The sequence below is a fragment of the Jaculus jaculus genome, chromosome 10, assembly GCF_020740685.1.
Source record: "Jaculus jaculus isolate mJacJac1 chromosome 10, mJacJac1.mat.Y.cur, whole genome shotgun sequence".
NCBI classification, from domain to species: Eukaryota; Metazoa; Chordata; class Mammalia; order Rodentia; family Dipodidae; genus Jaculus; species Jaculus jaculus.
The window spans coordinates 724,328-744,793 of record NC_059111.1 but is presented as its reverse complement, the minus strand read 5'-3'; the positions used below and the strand labels follow the sequence as shown (position 1 = coordinate 744,793).

General features: G+C 42.8%; 1 protein-coding gene across 2 annotated transcripts in view; it reads right to left on the bottom strand.

Moving 5' to 3' along the window:
• Positions 1 to 3,392, bottom strand: part of Tmod3 (tropomodulin 3) — a 59,172-nt gene extending 55,780 nt beyond the window's left edge. Inside the window, exon 1 of one of the 2 annotated variants that reach the window (XM_004662476.2) lies at positions 3,282 to 3,392. The gene's annotated coding sequence lies outside the window, so the exon portion shown is untranslated. The remainder of the gene's footprint in view (positions 1 to 3,281) is intronic. The other variant, XM_045161045.1, reaches the window with a different exon arrangement.
• Positions 3,393 to 20,466: the final 17,074 nt, after the last annotated feature.

The following is a 20,466-nucleotide window of genomic DNA, read 5'->3' as shown; positions in this document are numbered from 1 at the left end:
TATAAGAATGTGGAGTTTCAAAGGGATAAGTAGGGGGAGGGAGGGAATTAGCATGGGATATTGTTTACAATTATGAAAGTTGTCAATAAAAAACAATATATATATAATTTTTTTTTAAAAAAGAGTATCTCCCACTATTGAAATTCAAAGTGTGGTATCTAACAGCATCACCTATGATGGAGACAGATTCTAGGCTCCACTTCCAAATGTCAAGACAGTGGGTAATTGATTTTTGCATGCTAAACTTGCAAGGCAGGACCCCTATATCATTAGGTCTTTAGACTCTCTCTTGTACTGAACTTGTGTTTAAGCTGATCCCTTTTTTTCCCCTTTTTGTGGTGACAGGAATCAAATCCAGGTCTTTACACATGCTAGGCAAACACTCTATTACTAAGCTACATCCACAGCCTGAAAAAAAAAAAAAAAAATCTATGATTATAGTGTTAAGCAGTAACTGAAATGGGATTTGACATGCATGTGTTTAACTCCAAGTGAAGATTTTGTTTCTTCATGCATACCACAGGACTTGAAATAGTATTTGTGGCCAATGTTTCCTGGCTGAATTCATCTTGCATGTATATGAGTGTGGGGTGTTCATACACTCTTTATACATGTACACATATATGGAAGCCAGAAGTTGATATTGGGTGTCTTCCTCAATCTCTCTCCCAATTCAGTCAGACTAGCTATCAACAAGTCCTGTCTGCCTCCTCAGAGCGGGGATTAATGGCACAAGTCACCACACTCTTTTTGGGGTGGGGTTAGGGGTAGGGTTTGAGGTAGGGTCTCTAGCCCAGGCTGACCTGGAATTCACTGTGTAGTCTCAGGGTAGCCTTGAACTCTCGGCGAGCCAACTAACACCCAGTGCTGGGATTAAAGGTGTGCGCCACCATGCCCGGCTTCACAAATAAATTTTGTTTGTTTGCTTTTTTCGAGGTAGGGTCTCACTCTAGCCCAGGCTGACCTGGAATTCACTATGGAGTCTCAGGGTGGCCTCGAACTCACGGCAATACTCCTGCCTCTGCCTCCCGAATGCTGGTATTAAAGGCGTGCGCCACCAAGCCCAGCTTACAAATCAATTTTGTTTGTTTGCTTGTTTTGTTTTTTTCAAGGTAGGGTTTCACTCTAGCCCACACTGACCTGGAATTCACAGCAATCCTCCTACCTCTACCTCCTGAGTGCTGAGATGAAAAGGAGTGTACCACAATGCCTGGTTTACAAATGAATTATTTTTTTAAAGTCATTGAAGGAAGTTGGAGAAATGACTCAGTGGTTAAAGGCGTTTGTTTGCAAAGCCTGATGGTCTGGGTTCCGTCCCCTAGTACCTATAAGCCTTTAATGCCAGCACTTGGGAAGCAGTAGGAGGATCGCCATGAGTTTGGGGCCACCCTGAGACTACATAGTGAGTTCCAGGTTAGCCTGGGCTAGAGCGAGACCCTACATTGAACATCCATAAATAAATAATAAATCATAGGCTAGGATAATTAATGGAGTACCTAACCACCATTTAATCTCATTTTTAATTTTTTTTTTTTTTTAGATTTATTTATTTGAGAGTGACAGACACAGAGAGAAAGACAGATAGAGGAAGAGAGAGAATGGGCGCGCCAGGGCTTCCAGCCTCTGCAAACGAACTCCAGACGCGTGCGCCCCCTTGTGCATCTGGCTAACGTGGGACCTGGGGAACCGAGACTCGAACCGGGGTCCTTAGGCTTCACAGGCAAGCGTTTAACCGCTAAGCCATCTCTCCAGCCCAATTTTTTGTTTTAATTTACTTATTTGAGAACAGAGAGAAAGAAGGAGAGAGAACGGGTGCACCAAGGCCTCCAACCACTGCAAATGAACTCCAGATGCGTGCGCCACCTTGTGCATTTGGCTCATGTGGGTCCTGGGGAATCAAGCCTTGAACAGGGGTCCTTAGGTTTCACATGCAAGAGCTTAACCGCCAAGCCATCTCTCCAGCTCTTCAATCTCATTTTCCAAAGATACACAAACTAGAAATCCTTTAACCACTGAGCCATCCCCATATCGCCTACACTAGAAAGCTGTAAGAACTATAACATAATAGGACTCACATTTGAATTCGTTTTTGTTCCTTTGGGAGGAATGTTTTAGGGATATGATTCAAACTTTTTTTTAATTGACTATAAACACTTAAAAGAAATGATAGGGGTAGCCAGACTTGGTGGCACCTGTGTGTAATCCCAGCACTAGGAGGTTGAGGCAGGACCACCTTGAATTCCAGTCTGGGCTATACAACCACCCCTACCCCCGGCAGGACTAGGAAGCAGCAACTAAGGAAAGCTTGGGCAGAGTTATTTTTCTAAACTTTGATAGGTTAATTAATTATTCAATTGAATCTGCCAAAACTGTATTGTGAAGGGATCTCAGATAAAGAAACATGGGCTGCATGAAAAATGTTACAAAGCGGGAGACTGCACAGAACCTACTTACATCTCCACAGGCTCATTTCCTGTTTAAGTATGACCTCCTGGGAAAGGTTTTTACTGCAGTGTTCTTCGCCATATGACTCTGGGTTTTAAGACAAGCCAAAGGGCAAGTTGGAAATGCGGCTTGGAACTAAACATTTTTAAGAACAAGAATAAATATGCCGGGCGTGGTAGCGCACGCGTTTAATCCCTGCACTCGGGAGGCAGAGGTAAGAGGATCGCTGTGAGTTCAAGGCCACCCTGAGACTACAGAGTTAATTCCAGGTCAGCCTGGACCAGAGTGAGACCCTACCTCGAAAAAAAGAAAAAAAAGAACAAGAATAAATGAATAAACGGAGGCTGCTTCCCACTTCTGTTGGGGATCACAACGCATGCTTGCGGAGCAATCAAAAGGACTCCGGTCCCGTCGAGGCAGCACGGCGCACACTCAGAGCGCGGCGCCGGCTCCTCCCCGCTCTCAGGCCGCGGACGGGCCCGGGCTGGGCGGGCGACGGGCCGCGCCGAAGGTGGGCGCACCTGCCTGCCGAGGCTGGGGGCCGACGGGCGCGAGCGGCGAAGGCGCCCCGGCCCAGGCGCCGCACGGCGTGTCCCGAACCCGCGGAGGCCGAGCCCGGGGCGATTCATTCAGCGCTTCGAGCCGGACGACGCCCTGCGAACCTCGGCGTCCGGCTGCCGGAGACCCCCGCCCTTCACAGGGACCCCCGCGGGGAGGAGCCCCGAACCCGCGGCCGAAGGCTCCACGGCTGCCTCCTCGGCCACCACGGCCCGGGCGACTGACCCCGCCGCGCCCTCCTCGGACGGACTTCCTGGAAAGCAGCGGGCCGCGCTTACCTGATGGCGTCTGCTCGGGCCGCAGAACTGCCGGTCGTCGGCCGCCGCTCGCGCCACACACCCGCGCCCTGCGACGCCGCTCGCCTCGGGCGTGGCCGGATCCTCGGCAGCGGCCCCCACAACTCGACGGCGCTGTCGGAACGGCTAGTTCCCCCCTCCGGCCCCGCGCGCGTGCGCACGCCCTGATCGCGCGGAACCCTGGGAGTCGTAGTTCCACCGAGAAGGGCGAGGCTCCGCGCAAACCCTGGGTTCCTTAGGAGCCAAGCCGGGCGCTGTAGCAGGCAGCGGATCCCAAGCCTAACCTGAAAAATTGCTTCCCGTTGTGGACATACTTAACCCTAAACCTCTGGAAGGTAGAAAGTCCATTTAGAGGCATTTTGGTAGTTTACTTTGTACGTGGACCTTGTGTAAAGAGAGAAACACGTGGGGCAGGGCTTATCTTGTGCTCTTGGTTGCTATTGCGGGGGGGTGGGGGGGGGACATGACGTCAGCCTTTTAAATTTGCCACAAAAGCTAAGGCCCGAAGGCAAAGGAATGGAGCTTAGTAGAGGGCTTCCCTAGCCTGCACGAAAACCTAGGTTTGATCCCTAGCACAACATTAATACAGTGTGATGGTGTATGCCTGCAATCCCAGAATTTGGGAGGTAGAGGAAAGAAGATCAGGAGTTCAAGGTCATCCTTGACTACATAGTGCCACTAGCCACAATAGGCTAGGCCGAGTACCCATTCCAACAGGCCATTCCTACAGGCCAATTAAAGAGAGGAGTGACGGTGAGAAGCAGAGACATGCCACTAATGCACATAGTGGGAAAAGAAACAGAGAGATCCAATGAGCACAAGTTCATCTTCAGGACACTGACATGAACTTTGGGTTTAAGTAGAGAAAGACTGAATATGTAAAATTAAGCAATCCTGCTCAAAGTGTGCCCTTGCTGATCACTGCCTCAGCTATGCTTCTGCAAGGTACTCCAAAAAAGTCCTGACTCCTTGAGGGGCCAGTCTTATTCTCAGAAGGATGACTGCTCATGTTCCAAGCTGCATTTAACCATCCTCATTTAGAGAGTGGCCAGTCAGTCCTGTATGGCTCTGCAGTTCCTAGAATCCTAGGTGACTGCAGGTTTAGGTCAGTGACTGAGACTTCTCGGTGCCTTTTAAGGGTCTGGAGCATGACACTGTTAAAAGCTAACAGTCAGATGCCTCAGTTACTCTTTATTTATTTATTTATTTATTTGACAGAGAAAGAGGGAAGGTGAGAGAGAATGGGTGCACCAGGGCTTCCAGCCACTGCAAACAAACTCCAGACACATGCACCCCCTTGTGCATCTGGCTAACATGGGTTCTGGAGAATCAAACCTGGGTCCTTCGGCTTTGCAGGCAAACGCCTTAACCACTAAGCCATCCCTCTAGCCCTGCCTTAGTTACTCTTATCTTTGTGCCTTCAGCCTTGAAAGGGGATGAACAGGTTTCTAGATAGATACTGCTTGAGTGGTTAGTTTGCCTAGGTGCAGAGGTTAGCAAGTGGCCCAGAGTAAGGAACACAGGAGCAAAATAAGGCAAGATGCCAGGCTTTCCTTCCATCTGGCTTTTAGTTACCTTGTAGGCCCAAGTGGGGATTCAAAGTATTTTTTAAAATATAGTTTGGGGCTGGAGAGATGACTTAGTGGTTAAGGTGCTTGCTTGTGCAGCCTAAGGACCCAGGCTAAATTCCCCAGTACCCACATAAAGCCAGATGTGCAATGTGGCACATGCATCTGAGGTCCTAGCATGCACATCCCCCTCTCTGAATGTGTGTGCCTCTTTCTCTCTCTTTCCCCCTCAATAAGTAAAATGTAAAAATATATTCTTATTTATGTACTTGTGTATGTATGGGTGTGCCAGAGTGTCTTGCTGCTGCAAACGCTACAAACAAATGCCACATGCATGCACCACTTTTTGTATCTTGCTTTATGTAGGTGCTGGGCAATCAAACTCTTGAACCTGACCTTGCAGGCCAGCAAGCACCTTTAATTACTGAACCATTTCCCCAGCTTTAGTCAATGCTTTTTAACAAAAGCAGAGTCCAAGTTCCTGGTACACAGCAACTGCCTTCGGCTTCCTGGGTAGTTTCTGCTTCATTCTATCCTCCCATTCCAACTTCAAGTTCTACATCCAGTTGTGGGGTTGATGGCAGGACTGACATGAATAGGGATAAAAGAGTCAGCCTTGGGCTGGAGAGATGGCTTAGCAGTTAAACGCTTGCCTGTGAAGCCTAAGGACCCCGGTTCGAGTCTCGGTTCCCCAGGTCCCATGTTAGCCAGATGCACAAGGGGGCGCACGCGTCTCGGGTTCGTTTGCAGAGGCTGGAAGCCCTGGTGCACCCATTCTCTCTCTCTTCCTCTATCTGTCTTTCTCCCTGTGTCTGTCGCTCTCAAATAAATAAATAAAAAGTTTAAAAAAAAAAAAAAGAGTCAGCCTCTTAAAGAAGGGGACTGAAGCACATGGGGGTGAGGGAGGGGAAGAGGAAAAATGTGGGACTACCTGAGGACAGTGTGATGATTGCCTACTGAATGTCTGCTTCTGGCATAGGTGTTTGAAGAAAAGGTCCCTAATGTTCAGCTTTGATACACCTTTCAGCAGCCAGGAAGAGAACTGGAGTGCATGCCTGAGGTACATTCCAGCTACACCCACAATAGGGAGTTGCCTAATGGTTAAGCTCTCCTGGCATCTACTGCTTCCTTCAGAGCAGGGAACACCCTAGGTTAAGTAAACACCCTGGAATTTCATACTTCTGGTCCCACTAATTATAGCAAGAAAGGTCACTAATAAGGGCTGGGGATGTAGTTAAGTTGGTAGAGTGCCTGAATGCTTGCCTAGCACGAACAAGGCAGCTCTGCATTCGATCCTCAGCATCATATAAACTAGGCATGGTGCTACACATATGTAATACCAACACTCAGGAGTTAGAGGCAGGGGAATGAGGAATTCAAAATTATCTTTGTCTGCATATCAAGTTCAAGACCATCCTGGGATATATGTTACATCACTAATGATTTATGCTTTTTATTTAGTTTTTATTTATTTGAGACAGAGAGAATGGGCATGCCAGGGCTTCCAGCTGCTGCAAATGAACTCTAGAAGTATGTGTCACCTTGTGTACCTGGCTTACATGGGTCCTGGGAAATCGAGCCTGGGTCCTTTGCCTTAACCACTAGGCAATCTTTCCAGCCCATGATTTATGTTTATAAAGGAAAACATTTTTCTAAATGTTTGTTTTTTTGATTTTTTGATTTTTTAAATTTGAGACAGAGATGTAGCCCTTCCTGGCTGTCCTGGAACTCACTATGTAGATTAGACTGACCTCAAACATGCACCAGTCCTCCTGCCTCTGCCTTCTGAATGCTATATCACCACCCTTGGCTAAGGGAAAGCTTGTCAATTTAAAATATTCAGGAGCTGATTCTGATAACAATTTCCTACAGTGCTCAATTTCAACTAATATTTATTGAATTTTTAATTCATATCAAGCATTGTGCTAGCATTTATAATGTCTCACTAAATCCATAGAACAGTTCTACAAAGAATAAATTAATAACCTCAATTTATACAAATAAAAAAACTGAGATTCAGAAAAATTAATTTGCACAAACTCATATGGCTGGAAACTAATTATAGATTCAAAACTTTAGCACAGGTATCTTCATCCAATTCTAGTGTGCATTCCACTGTTAACTAGACTGAACTGACATGTCTCCTAGATTTCATTAGATTTTTTTTTTTTGTTTAGTTAGGATTTCACTCTAGCTCAGGCTGACCTGGAATTCACTATGTAGTCTCAGAGTGGCATTGAACTGACAGTGATCCTTCTACCTCTGCCTCCCAAGTGCTGCATGTGCCACCACACCCGGCTGTCATTAGAATCTTTAAAGTAAAAAAAATCTGTGACATGTCCAAAGAATATGGAAAGGATTTTCTAAGACATTTGGAAAAATGGTACCCTGAATGGATGATATGAATGTTTGGAATCCTTTGACTCTGTGTGTGTGTGTGTGTGTGTGTGTGTGTGTGTGTGTGTGTTTGAGACAGGGTCTCATGTAGCACAGGATTCCTTTGAATTTATGTAGCTGAGGCTGATCTTGAATTCCTGATCTTCTTGTCTCTATCTCCCAGGTAAGGGAGTACATACAATGGGCCCCTTTGACACTTCTGTATCTCTCTTTACACTAGTATACTGACTTATTCTGATTTTGGTATAGTCAGATTCCTACTGTGGGCCTGGGACATTGCTCCTGAGGAAACTGACATCTATTATCCCAGCACTTGGAAGGCTGAAGTAGGAGGATTACCATGAGTTTAAGAGCAGCCTGGGCTTCATAGTGAGTTCCAGGTCAGTCTGGGTTAGGGTAGGCTATGCCTCAAAAAAAAAAATATTATGGGCTGGAGAGATGGCTTAATAGTTAAGACACTTGCCTGTGAAGCCTAAGGGTCCAGGTTCAACTCCCCAGAACCCAAGTAAGCCAGTCACACAAGGTGGTACACACATCTGGAGTTCAGTTGTGGCTAGAGGCCTTGGCACAATTCTTTCTCCAAAAAATGCTTTTGAGCTGGACATGGTGGCACAGACCTTTAATCCCAGCACTTGGGAGGCCAAGGTAGGAGGATCGCTGTGAATTCGAGGCCACCCTGAGACTACATAGTGAATTCCAGGTCAGCCTGGGCTAGAATGAGACCCTACCTCGAAAAACCAAAAACCAAACCAAAACAAACAAAAAATAAAAAAAAATAAGGACAGGGGATGATTCTTATTAGTTTTCAGGGCTTGGTGACAGTGAAAGTTATTGATAAGACAACACTCCAGTTCTACTTAACGTACAGCAAGCGCTCATTAATGTTATCTTTAAACCTCTAGCCAGAACAACTCATAAAGCATGTATCACGCTGAGTCACCACTAGCAAATTAACACCAGCGGCAATTTTCTTCTCATCAAAGGATTCCTTTAGGAAACAGTTTCTGTAGTATACTTAAGCATTTTAAAAACATGCATTTGTAAGACAGCTGCAAAAACTTTAGCTACACTTGATCTTAGAGAAGCCATGTAAACATGAAACTAAAGGTAAGGCTTCCATTCTGGGGCATGGAGCTGGTTAAAGAAAACGGAGAAAGCCAGGCGTGGTGGCGCACGCCTTTAATCCCAGAACTCAGGAGGCAGAGGTAGGCGGATTACCGTGAGTTCGAGGCCACCCTGAGACTCCATAGTGAATTCCAGGTCAGCCTGGACTAGAGTGAGACCCTACCTCGAAAAACAAAACAAAAAGAAGACGGAGAAAGGAGTCAGAGGAGATAAACATCCTGGCTGGGTGTGCATAGTTTCATGGAAAGGTTTCAAACAAACTCCTAGCCTGGAATGCCCTTCCCTATCACCCCATCTCTGCATGTGAAATGCCTCATGTTTCACCATCCAACTCAAATGCCCACTTCTTACTCATACTTCCCTAACATCATCAGCTGGAATTGATTTCATCTTTCCCATATTTCATGCCCTATTATGGCTCCTTTGGATGTGCACAGAACACACAATTCAGCCAAATGCCAATAGAACAAGAATCAAAATCAGCCAGCTGTGGTGGCTCATCTGTAATCCCAGCACTCAGGAGGTGGGGGCAGGGTGATGAAGAGTCCAACGTCATTCTGGGCTACATACTGTCCTCTCCCTCTTACCCTCTTCTCCTTACTCTTTTCTCTCCCTCTCCCTGCTCCCTTCTATCTCTTTTCTTTCTTTCTTTTTTTTTTAGGTAGGGTCTCACTCTAGCCCAGGCTGACCTCATTCTGTAGCCCATGCTAGCCTTGAGCCCACACCAATCCTCTTACCTTAGCATCCAGAATGCTGGAACTAAAGGCATGGACTACCATGCCTGGTTCTCTTTGTTTTTTTGTTTGTTTGGTTGTTTTTTTGAGGCAGGGTCTTACTCTAGCTCAGGCTGACCTGGAATTCACTGTGTTCTCAGGATGGCCTCAAACTCACAGCAATCCTCCTACCTCTGCCTCCTGAGTGCTGGGATTGAAGGCATGTGCCACCACGCCTGGCTCTCTCTTTGCTTTTTGAGAAGGGGTCTTGCCATGTAGCTCAGACTTCCTCGGATCCAAAGTGCTACTGTGACAGACAAAGCACCTAGTCAGTATGCTCCCTTGGACCTTACTCTCAAGATTTCCTACCATTTATTTTAAGTGAATCTGCATGAAATTGTAGAGATGATTGCTTTACTTCTGTGAGTCATGCCCCTGTGTGATCTCTTCCACATGTACTGCTTGGACACTCTTAGTCAATTACGCATATATCTGGTTCCTGCTCAGGCCCTGGGACACATGGGAAAATTTACTAGAGGTTTTGTGAATTCATTTGATCTATCATGTGTTTTTAACAATTAGAATTGAAATAATGGGTTTCCTGTCCATGATGTACCTACCTTGACTAGTAGCTCTGAGCAGATAAGGGTGTGTGCCAAAGGCAAGCACAAAAGAGATCTGAAAGTCAAGGAGTTGCTTCAGAGTCCAGACTGACAGATCCAAACATACCCAGAAAACAGCAAGCACAAACAAGCCTCAACACAGAGAAGTAAGGAGGAACTGAGGTCAATGAGAGGGTGGATCAGGTAACTACTGAGTCAGTTCTATCTTGTTTGTATTTAATTCTTGGATTGATGAGGGAGGGCTCCTTTGCCATGGAATGAGCAAATATAATTTTGAAAAATGGCTGGGCATGGGGTGATGCACACCTTTAGTCCCAGTACTTGGGAGGTAGAGGTAGGAGGGTTGCTGTGAGTTCAAGGCCATCCTGAGATTACATAGTGAATTCCAGGTCAGTCTGGGCTAGAGTGAGACCCTACCTTGAAAAAAACAAACAAAGCCAGGTATGGGGTATGGGCGGTAGAGGGGTTAGGGAGATACCTCAGTGATTAAAGGCACTTGCTTGTGAAGCCTGACAGTCTGTGTGCAATTCCCTAGTACCCATGTAAAGCCAGATGCACAAAATGCTGTATGCACTGCATGCATTTGAAATTCATTAGTGATGGTAAAAGGCTCTGGTGCGCCCGTTCTTCCCCCCCTCCCCATACACGCTCCTCTTGCAAATAAAAGAGAATATACTAAGTATGATGGTGCACACCTGTAATCTCTGCTCTAAAGAGGTGAAGGCAGGAGAAGCAGGAGTTCAAGGAAAGCCTGGACAACATGAGTCACTATCTCAAGAAAACAAGGGGAGGTGGGGGGAAAGAATGAAGAAAGAAGGGGAAGAAAGAGAAGGGGAGGGAAAATGGGACTAATGAACAAGATAAAGTTTATCTTATTTAATTTTTTTTTTTGAGATAGGGCCTTACTTTAGCCCAGGCTGACCTGGAATTCACTATGAAGTCTCAGGGTGGTCTTAAACTCATTGAAATCCTCCTACCTTTGCCTCCTGAGTGCTGGGATTGAAGGCATGCCCCACCATGCCCAGCCAAAAAAGTTGTGAGACAAAATGTTCCTTTGTAGACCATGTTGCACCAAATTAAAACCACCTGTCTGCCTCTGCCTCCACAGTGTTGGGATTACAGGCGTGCACCACAACATCCAACTGTTTAAATTTTTGTCATCATGTAATGGAGGCTTGTTTCAATACTCACACAACACATTAGGGTTATAATGTGTAAATGACTTCTACAGCCCAGGTATAATTCCATGTATTTATATATTAATCTGTAGAACAGTTTTTCTGTGAAGCAGAACTATTTTCCAGTTTACAGATGACACTGAAGCTATTTTGTATAAATTCAAAGTAACTAATAGAATGGATGGGACAAGTGTGAGTGCAGTGTGCATATTTGTAATCCCTGTTCACTCCAAGTTATAGATTGAAAAGAATACTTTTTTTTTTTGTAGAGCTACAAAGCATTAGAATAATGTTAGCTTTTTTCTCAATTTTTATTAACATTTTCCATGATTATAAAAAATATCCCATGGTAATACCCTTCCCCCACTTTCCCCCTTAAAATTCCATTCTCCATCATATCCCCTCCCTATCTCAATCAGTCTCTCTTTTACTTTGACGTCATGATCTTTTCCTCCTCTTATGATGGTCTTGTGTAGGTAGTGTCAGGCATGGTGAGGTCATGGATATGAGGATATGTCTGGAGGAGAAAGTTGTAAGGAGTCCTACCCTTCCTTTGGCTCTTATATTCCTTCTGCCACCTCTTCTGCATTAGACTCTGAGCCTTGGAAGGTGTGATCAAGATATTACTCAGTACTCCAGTCACTTCTTTCTAGCACTATGATACCTTATGAGTCATCCCAAGGTCACTGCCATCTGAAATGAGAAGATTCTCTACCCAAAGTGTGAGTGGCGTTAATATAAGGGGATAAATATTAAGAGAAGTGCCTACTGGGCAGTTTGGTAAGCATACTATATACACTTATCCACACATCAGCAGATGTTATACCCCTAGGTCTCATGACTACCCTGTTTTAAGTTTTCAGTATCAGGGATGTATTCCTTCCCCCACCCGCCATGGAGCGGGCCTCCATTCCAATTGGAGGGCAGTTGGTTTCCACCATGACAGATGTGCCACTATTGCACCCGTTGGTTCATTTGGCCTGGCTGGCCAATTATAAGGCTTGCAGTGTCCACTGTTGAGTATCTTCACTGGTGGTATCTCTATCCCATTGAACTACATGTAGAATGGCTTCTTCCAGCTTTCTGTCAGCTGGTCTCCATGGAGGAGGTTATCAGCTCAATTCCAGCAGGAGTTTTCAGTGGCCTTGCAGCCCAAGTATGTGGAGTGTTCAGCAATAGGGTCTTACCATCAATCCCTGGTGGGAAACCAAGGGCCTTGGCAATGGCCTATAATGTTTTGGGGGCATCATGGACTTTCCTGGCCAACAACTCACTGGAGGTATCCCATCCCTGGCACTGAAAATTTTCTAACAACAATCTCTGCCTCCTGAGTGTTACATTGTCTGAAACCGGAGGATTCCATATGATTTATTTGCATCCTCTTAGATTTTGATTAGCCCTCCCTCCACTTTTCCTTTACTCAATCTCTTCCCCTGACCTCACTTTGGGCCTTTCCACCCCCATTAATCTATTCTTGTACTTACATATATACAATACCAACATATTAAGTACCCTCCTCCCTAACTTTTTCTTCCCTTTATATCTCCTTTTTGACTTACTGGTCTCTGCTACTGAGTTTTTTCCTTCTCACACAGAAGCCCAGTCATCTGTAGCTAGGATCCACATATGAAGGAGAACATGCAGCGCTTGGCTTTCTGGGCCTGGGTTACCTCACTTAGTATAATCCTTTCCAGATCCATCCATTTTCCTGCAAATTTCATAACTTCATTTTCTTTACCACAGAGTAGAACTCCATTGTAGAAATGTGCCACATCTTCATTATCCACTCATCAGTTGATGGACATCTAGGCTGGTTCCATTTCCCAGCTATTATGAACTGAGCGGCAATAAACATGGTGGAGCATGTACTTCTAAGGAAATGGGATGAGTCCTTAGGATATATGCCTATGAGTGCTATAGCTGGGTCATATGGTAGATCAATTTTTTGCTGTCTTAGGAACCTCCACACTGATTTCCACAATGGCTGCACCAGATTGCATTCCCACCAACAGTGTAGAAGGGTTCCTATTTTTCCACATCCCTGCCATCATTTATGATCATTTGTTTTCATGATGGTAGCCAATCTGACAAGAGTGAAATGGAATCTCAATGTTGTTTTAATCTGCATTTCCCTGATGACTAGGGCTGTAGAACATTTTTTTAATGTTTATATGCCATATGTATTTCTTCTTTTGAGAACTCTCTATTTAGCTCCATAGCCTTTTTTTTTTTTTTTTTTTTTAGTGGTTTTTTGAGGTAGGTCTCACTCTGGTCCAGGCTGACCTGGAATTAACTCTGTACTCTCAGGGTGGACTTGAACTCATGGCAATCCTCCTACCTCTGCCTCCTGAGTACTGGGATTAAAGGCATGCACCACTAAGCCTGGCTCATAGCCCATTTTTTAATTGGCTTGTTTGATTTCTTATTATTTAACTTTTTGAGTTCTTTGTATATCCTAGATATTAATCCTCTATCAGATATGTAGCTGGCAAAGATTTTTTCCCATTCTGTAGGCTGCCTCTTTCCTTTATTCATAGTGTCCTTTGCAGTCCAAAATCTTTGTAATTTCATGAGATCCCAGTGGTTAATCTGTGGTTTTATTGCCTGAGCAATTGGGGTTATATTCAGAAAGTCTTTGCCAAGACCAATATGTTGAAGGATTCCCCCTACTTTTTCCTCAAGCAATTTCAGAGTTTCAGGTCTGATGTTAAGGTCTTTAATCCATTTGGGTTTAATTCTTGTGCATGGAGAGCGAGAAGAATCTGTTTTCATCCTTCTACAGATAAATATCCAGCACCATTTGCTGAAGAGGCTGTCTTTTCCCCAGTGAGTATTTTTGGCATTTTTATTGAATATCAAGTGGCTATAGCTACCCGGACTTATATCTGGGTCCTCTATTCTGTTCCATTGATCTACATGTCTGCTTTTGTCCTAGTACCATGCTGTTTTTGTTACTATGGCTCTGTAGTATAGGTTAAAATCAGGTATGGTGATAACCCCCATCTTATTTTTGTTGCTCAATATTATTTTAGATATCTGAGGTTTTTTGTGATTCCAAATGAATTGTTGGATTATTTTTTCTGTTTGTGTGAAGAATGCCATTGGAATTTTGGTGAGGATTGCATTAAATGTGTAGATTGCTTTTGGTAAGATTGTCATTTTCACAATATTGGTTCTTCCAATCCAGAAGCAAGGGATGTTTTTCCATTTCCTAGTGTCTTCTGCAATTTCTCGCTTGAGTGTTTTATAGTTTTCATTGTAGAGATCCTTTACTTCCTTGGTTAGGTTTATTCCAAGGTACTTTCTTTTTTTTTTGATGCAATTGTGAATGGGAGTGATTCTCTGATTTCATCCTATGTGTGTTTGTTGTTAGCATATATGAAGGCTACTGATTTCTGTGTATTTATTTTCTATCCTGATACATGGCTGTAGGTGTTTATCAGATCTAACTGTTTGCTGGTAGAGTATTTAGGGTCCTTTATATATAAAATCATGTCATCTGCAAATAATGCTAACTTGATTTCTTCCTTTCCAATTTGTATCCCTTTTATGTGTGTCTCTTGCCTTATTGCTATGGCTAAAACTTCTAGTAATATATTAAATATAAGTGGGGATGTGGACACCCTTGTCTTGTTCCTAATTTTAGTGGAAAAACTTCCAGTTTTCCCCCATTTAGTAATATGTTGGCTATAGGCTTGTCATAAATAGCCTTTATTATATTGAGATATGTTCCTTCTATTCCCAGTCTCTGTAGGACTTTGATCATGAAGAGATGTTGGATTTTGTCAAATGCTTTCTCTGCATCTAATGAGATGATCACATGATTTTTGTCCTTCAGTCCATTTATATAATGTATTACATTTATCGATTTGCATATGTTGAGCCATCCCTTCATCTCTGGGATAAAGCCTACTTGGTCAGGGTGAATGATCTTTCTGATATATTCTTGTATTCTGTTTGCCAATATTTTGTTCAGAATTTTTGCATCTATGTTCATGAGGGAGATTGGTCTGTAATTTTCTTTTTTGTTCTATCTTTGCCTCATTTTGGTATCAGGGTGATGCTGGCTTCATAGAAGGAATTTGGTAGGATTCCTTCTTTTTCTATTGTATGGAAAAGCTTAAGAAGCAATGGTGTTAGTTCTTCCCTGAAGGTCTGGTAAAATTCAGCAGTGAATCCATCTGGGACTGGGCTTTTTTTAGTTGGGAGATTTTTGATAACTGTTCGGATCTCCATGCTTGTTATAGGTCTATTTAAGTGAATTTAATCTCATCTTGATTTAATTTAGGTAGGTCATATCAAACAAGGAAATCATCCATTTCTTTTAGATTTTCATACTTTGTGGAGTGTATGCTTTTATAGTGTGTCCCTATGATTTTTTGAATTTCTCTGGCATCTGTTGTGATGTTACCTTTTTGTTCTCTAATTTTATTAATTTGTGTCTCTTCTCTCTTTCATTTGGTCAGATTTGCTAAGGGTTTATCAATCTTGTTTATCCTATCAAAGAACTAACTGTTTGTTTCATTGATTCTTTGGATTTTTTGTTTGTTTGTTTGTTTCTATTTCGTTAATTTCTGCCCTAATCTTTATTATTTCTTCCTGTCTACTGATTTTGATTTTGCCTTATTCTTCTTTTTCCAAGGCATTAAGGTGAAGCATTAGGTCATTTACTTGCAACCTTTCAGATTTCTTTTCTTTTCTTTCTTTCTTTCTTTTTTTTTTTTTTTTTTTTTTTTTTTTTTGTTTGTTTGTTTTTTGTTTTTTTGAGGTAGGGTCTCACTCTGGCTCAGGTTGACCTGGAATTCACTATGTAGTCTCAGTGTGGCCTTGAACTCACAGCGATCCTCCTACCACTGCCTCCCGAGTGCTGGGATTAAAGGCGTGTGCCACCATACCTGGCACTCTAATTTCTTAATATAGGCATTTAAAGCTATAAATTTACCTCTTAGGACTGCTTTAATTGTGTCCCAGAGATTTTGGTATGTTGTGTTCTCATTATCGTTTGACTGTATAAATTTTTTTTTTGAGACAAATGAACACTTCTTTATTGATGACAGATGACTACAGAAAGCTTTCTATGTTAGTTGCAAAGAATCAGATAATTCATATAAAAACCTGTGAATTATGACTGTCTATTCTACATTCCTTATAGACAAAAGATTTCTCACTGATAAGAATTCTTTGGTGGTGTGTTAGTTGTGAACCACGAGTAAATGCCTTCTCACATTCTTTATACTGATAAGGGTTTTCACCAGTATGAATTCACTGATGTCTAGAAAGGTGTGAGCTTTTTCTACATTCTTTGCATTCATAGGGCTTGTCACCAGTATGGACTCTCTGATGTAGAGTAAGTTGAGAGCCATGACTAAAGGCCTTTCCACATTCCTTACAATGATATGGTTTCTCACCAGTATGAATTCTCTGATACTGTATAAGCAGTAAGCCATGAACAAAAACTTTCCCACACTGATTACATTCATGGGGTTTCCCACTGGTATGAAGTCTCTGATGTTGGGAAAGATGTGAACTCTGAGTGAAGGCCATTCTGCATTCTTTACATCCGTATGTTTTCTCACCAGTATGAATTCTTTGGTGTTGAATAAAGGCCTTCCCACATTCCTTACATTCATATGGCTTTTTCCCATTATGAACTTAATGATGCCAGGAAAACTGTGAACCACAAATAGAAGCTTTCCCACATACCTTGTATTCATAAGGTTTCTCACCAGTATGAATTCTTCTACCATAGTAAGTTGTGAAAGGTGTGTAAAGCCCTTCCTACATTCTTTGCATTCAAAGAGATTCTCTCCAGTATTAAGTCTCTGGTGAGTTCTGAGTAAAAGCCTTCCCACATTCTTTACATTTGCAAGGTTTCTCACCAGTGTGGACTTTTTTTTTTTTTTTTTTTTTTTGGTTTTCTAAGGTAGGGTCTCACTCTAGCTCAGGCTGACCTGGAATTCACTATTCTCCGGGTGGCCTCGAACTCTTGGTGATCCTCCTACCTCTGCCTCCTGAGTGCTGGGATTAAAGGTGTGTGCCACCACGCCCAGCTAGTGTGAACTTTTTGATGTTGGCTAAGTTGTGAACTTTGGGTGAAGGCTTTCCCACAGTCTTCACACATATAGAGTTTTTCACCAGTATGAAACTCCAGATGCATGTGCCCCCTTGTGCATCTGGCTTACGTGGGACCTGGGGAATCAAACCCTGAACTGGGGTCCTTAGTCCTCACAGGCAAGTACTTAACTGCTAAGCCATCTCTCCAGCCTAGTGTGCATTTTTTTTAATGCTTTTATTTACACATCTTGAAGGCAAGTCTCTCTATAGACTCTTGACTCGCCACAATAGTCACTCATTAATTTTATGGTATATGTTATCATTTATATCTGTTTTTCAACTTCTTGAAGTCCTAGTGGCACCAAATTACTATAATTTTTCAACATTATATTTCTGTACAAATCCCTTTGGGCAGAGTCCAGGCATTTCCTCTCTTCTTGAGAGAAGTCAATGGCAACATCCCGGATCTCTGAGACCTGGTTTTTAGAGCTGTAAGGAATGACTGGTCCTCTTCTGGGTTATTTTAGAGAAGCATAGAGCCTGGGAGGGTGAAGCTCAAACTGGTCTTTTTTTGTTTTCTTGTTTTTGAGGTAGGGTCTCACTGTAGCCCAGGCTGACCTGGAATTCACCATGTAGTCTCAGGGTGGCCTTCAACTCATGGCGATCCTACCTCTGCCTCCCAACTGCTGGGATTAAAGGCATTTACCACCACACCCAGCTTCAGTGATGGGCTCTTAGGAGCCTCATCAGAGCTGTTTCACACAGCATTTCCCCTTGGGGGTACTCTCCTTGTGTCCCTTGGCCTTTCTTGTTTCTGCTGCGTGTAGTGGTTTGTTGAACAACTGTGGTCAACTGAAGATCTATACATGGCTGGGACTGTTCTTCAGTAAGACCCGAGGCCTCCAGGCTGTGATTGCTGACCCCCATCACACATCAGGGCACAAGCTAAGGAGTTCCTTTAGCCCCCTGTGGAAAGCCTTACTTCTTATTCATAACTGTAGGCTGCTGGCTAGGGCAGCTCTTGTGGGATCTGAAGGGAATGGAAAAGGAAGCATGGTCCATCGGGATCTCCACATTCAATGCCAGAGCAATTGACAGAAAAAGCTTGTCCAAGTTGAATCCACACATATTATGAGAGTCCCTTTCTCTCCCGTCTCAGTCCCACTTTCTTCTCTCTAGGATGTGAGGGTGCAGGGCACTCACAAAACCAGGATGAATGGGATCCATACTTGCAACTTGGTCACAGCCAGGCCAGGCTTCATTTTAGTACCTGACATGGAACCTCACTGCTCTTATCAGGCCACTCACTAGAAGACAATGGAGGAAGGTCTGCTGGGACTATATGATAATACATTCATGCACTCACTTTTCTAGTTTTTTGAGGTAGGGTCTCACTCTAGCCCAGGCTTACTTGTAATTCACTCTGTAGTCTCAGACTAGCCTCGAATTCATGACGATCCTCCTAAATCGGCCTCCCAAGCACTGGGATTAAAGGCATGTGCCACCACACCTGGCCTCCATTTCTTTTATCAACAAGATCACACACTCTGGGGCAGGTGGACCACATGGACCTGCCGGCCAGTTTCCACTCCCGGAAGATGAACCTGACTGTATAAATTTTTTGATTTCCTCATTGACCCATTTATCATTTAGTAGTGTATTGTTTAGTTTCCATGATTTTGTGTATGCTCTATAGCCTTTCTTGCTATTGATTTGTAGTTTGATTCCATTGTGGTCAGATAGAATGCAAGGAATTATTTCAATTGTCCTGTATTTGTTAAGTTTTGCTTTGTGTCCTAATATATGGTCTATTTTAGAAAATGTTCCATGTGCTGCTGAAAAGAATGTATATTCTGCAGCATTTGGATGAAATGTCCTGTAGATATCTGTTAGGTCCATTCCTTCTTTGACCTCATTTAGTCCAGATGCCTCTCTGTTTATTTTTTCCCAGGATAACCTGTCAATTGATAAGAATGGGGTGTTGAAAGTCACCACTACCACTGTGTTTGGTGTTATCTGTGACCTTAGTTCTAATAGCATTTGTTTGATGAATCTTGGGGCCCCCATGTTAGGTGCATATATGTTTAGGATTGTAATGCCTCCTGTTGGAGGGTGCCTTTAATCAACATAATGTAACCTTCCTTATGTTTTTTAACTAATGTTGGACTGAAGTCTACCTTGTCAGATATCAGAATAGCAACCCCTGCTTGTTTTCTAGGTCCATTTGCTTGGAACACCGTTTTCCAACCTTTCACCCTAAGATAGTGTCCATCCTTTGTAGAAAGGTGGGTTTCTTGGAGGCAACAAATTGAAGGGTCCTGATTTTTAACCCAGTCTGCAAACCCATGCCTTTTGGTTGGGGCATTGAGGCCATTGATGTTAAGAGATAATATTGAAAGGTGTGTATTCATTTTTGCCTTTTTTTTTTTTGGTAGTTCTTCCGGTTTTACCTTTGCTCTCTTGTGTTACCTAGTATTTGAGTATTGTTTGTTTTTTCCCAGTTCCTTGTATGTGTGCTTTTCTTTTTCTTCAGCATGGAGGATTCTTTCAAGTATTTTCTGTAGAGCTGGTTTTGTCTTCAAATACTCCTTTAGCCTGCTTTTGTCGTGGAATGTCCTTATTTCTCCATCTATTTGAATGGATAGTTTTTCAGAATATATAACCTTGGTTGACAGTTGTTATCTTTCAGGACTTGGAATACATCACTCCACGCCCTTCTCACTTTTAAAGTTTGTGTTGAGTAATCTGCTGTAATCCTGGTAGGCTTGCCTTTGTAGGTAACTTGATTTTTCTCTCTGACTGCTTTCAATATTTTTTCTTTGGTTTGTGCATTTAGTAGTTTGATTATAATATGGTGAGGATAGTTCTTTCCAGGTTTTGTATGGATGGTGTTCTAAAGGATTCCTGTATCTGCATTGGCACCTCTTTCCCAATTTGGAGGAAGTTTTCTTCTATGATTTTGTTGAAGACGCCTACCATGCCTTTGAAGTGAAATTCTTCACCTTCTACTATGCCCTGAATTCTTATATTTGATCTTTTCATAGTGTCCCAAATATTTTGAAATTCCCACTCATACTTTTCTATTAGTTTGTCTTTCTCTTTGTTGGACTGTATTAGATCTGCCACCTGGTCTTCTAGTTTAGATATCTGTCCTCTCCTTCATCCATTCTACTGGTGAGATTTTCTACAGTTTTTTTTTTTTTTTTTTAATTTCATTAACTGTGTTCTTCATTGCTAGTAATTCTGACTGGTTTTTCTTAATTATTTCCATTTCCTTATTTGTGTCTAGTATTGACTTCTTTATTTCATTAAATTGGTGTCCTGTGTTTTCTTTGATTCCTTTAGATTTTTTTCTTTGACTTCTTTAAACATATTTATAATCATTCTTTTGAAATCTTTCTCAGACATTTCCTCTAACTCATTCTCACTATAGGTCATTTATGATGGATGCATTAATACTTTTTGGTGGATTTATATTGTCTTGATTTTTGGTGTTTCTTGTGTTATAA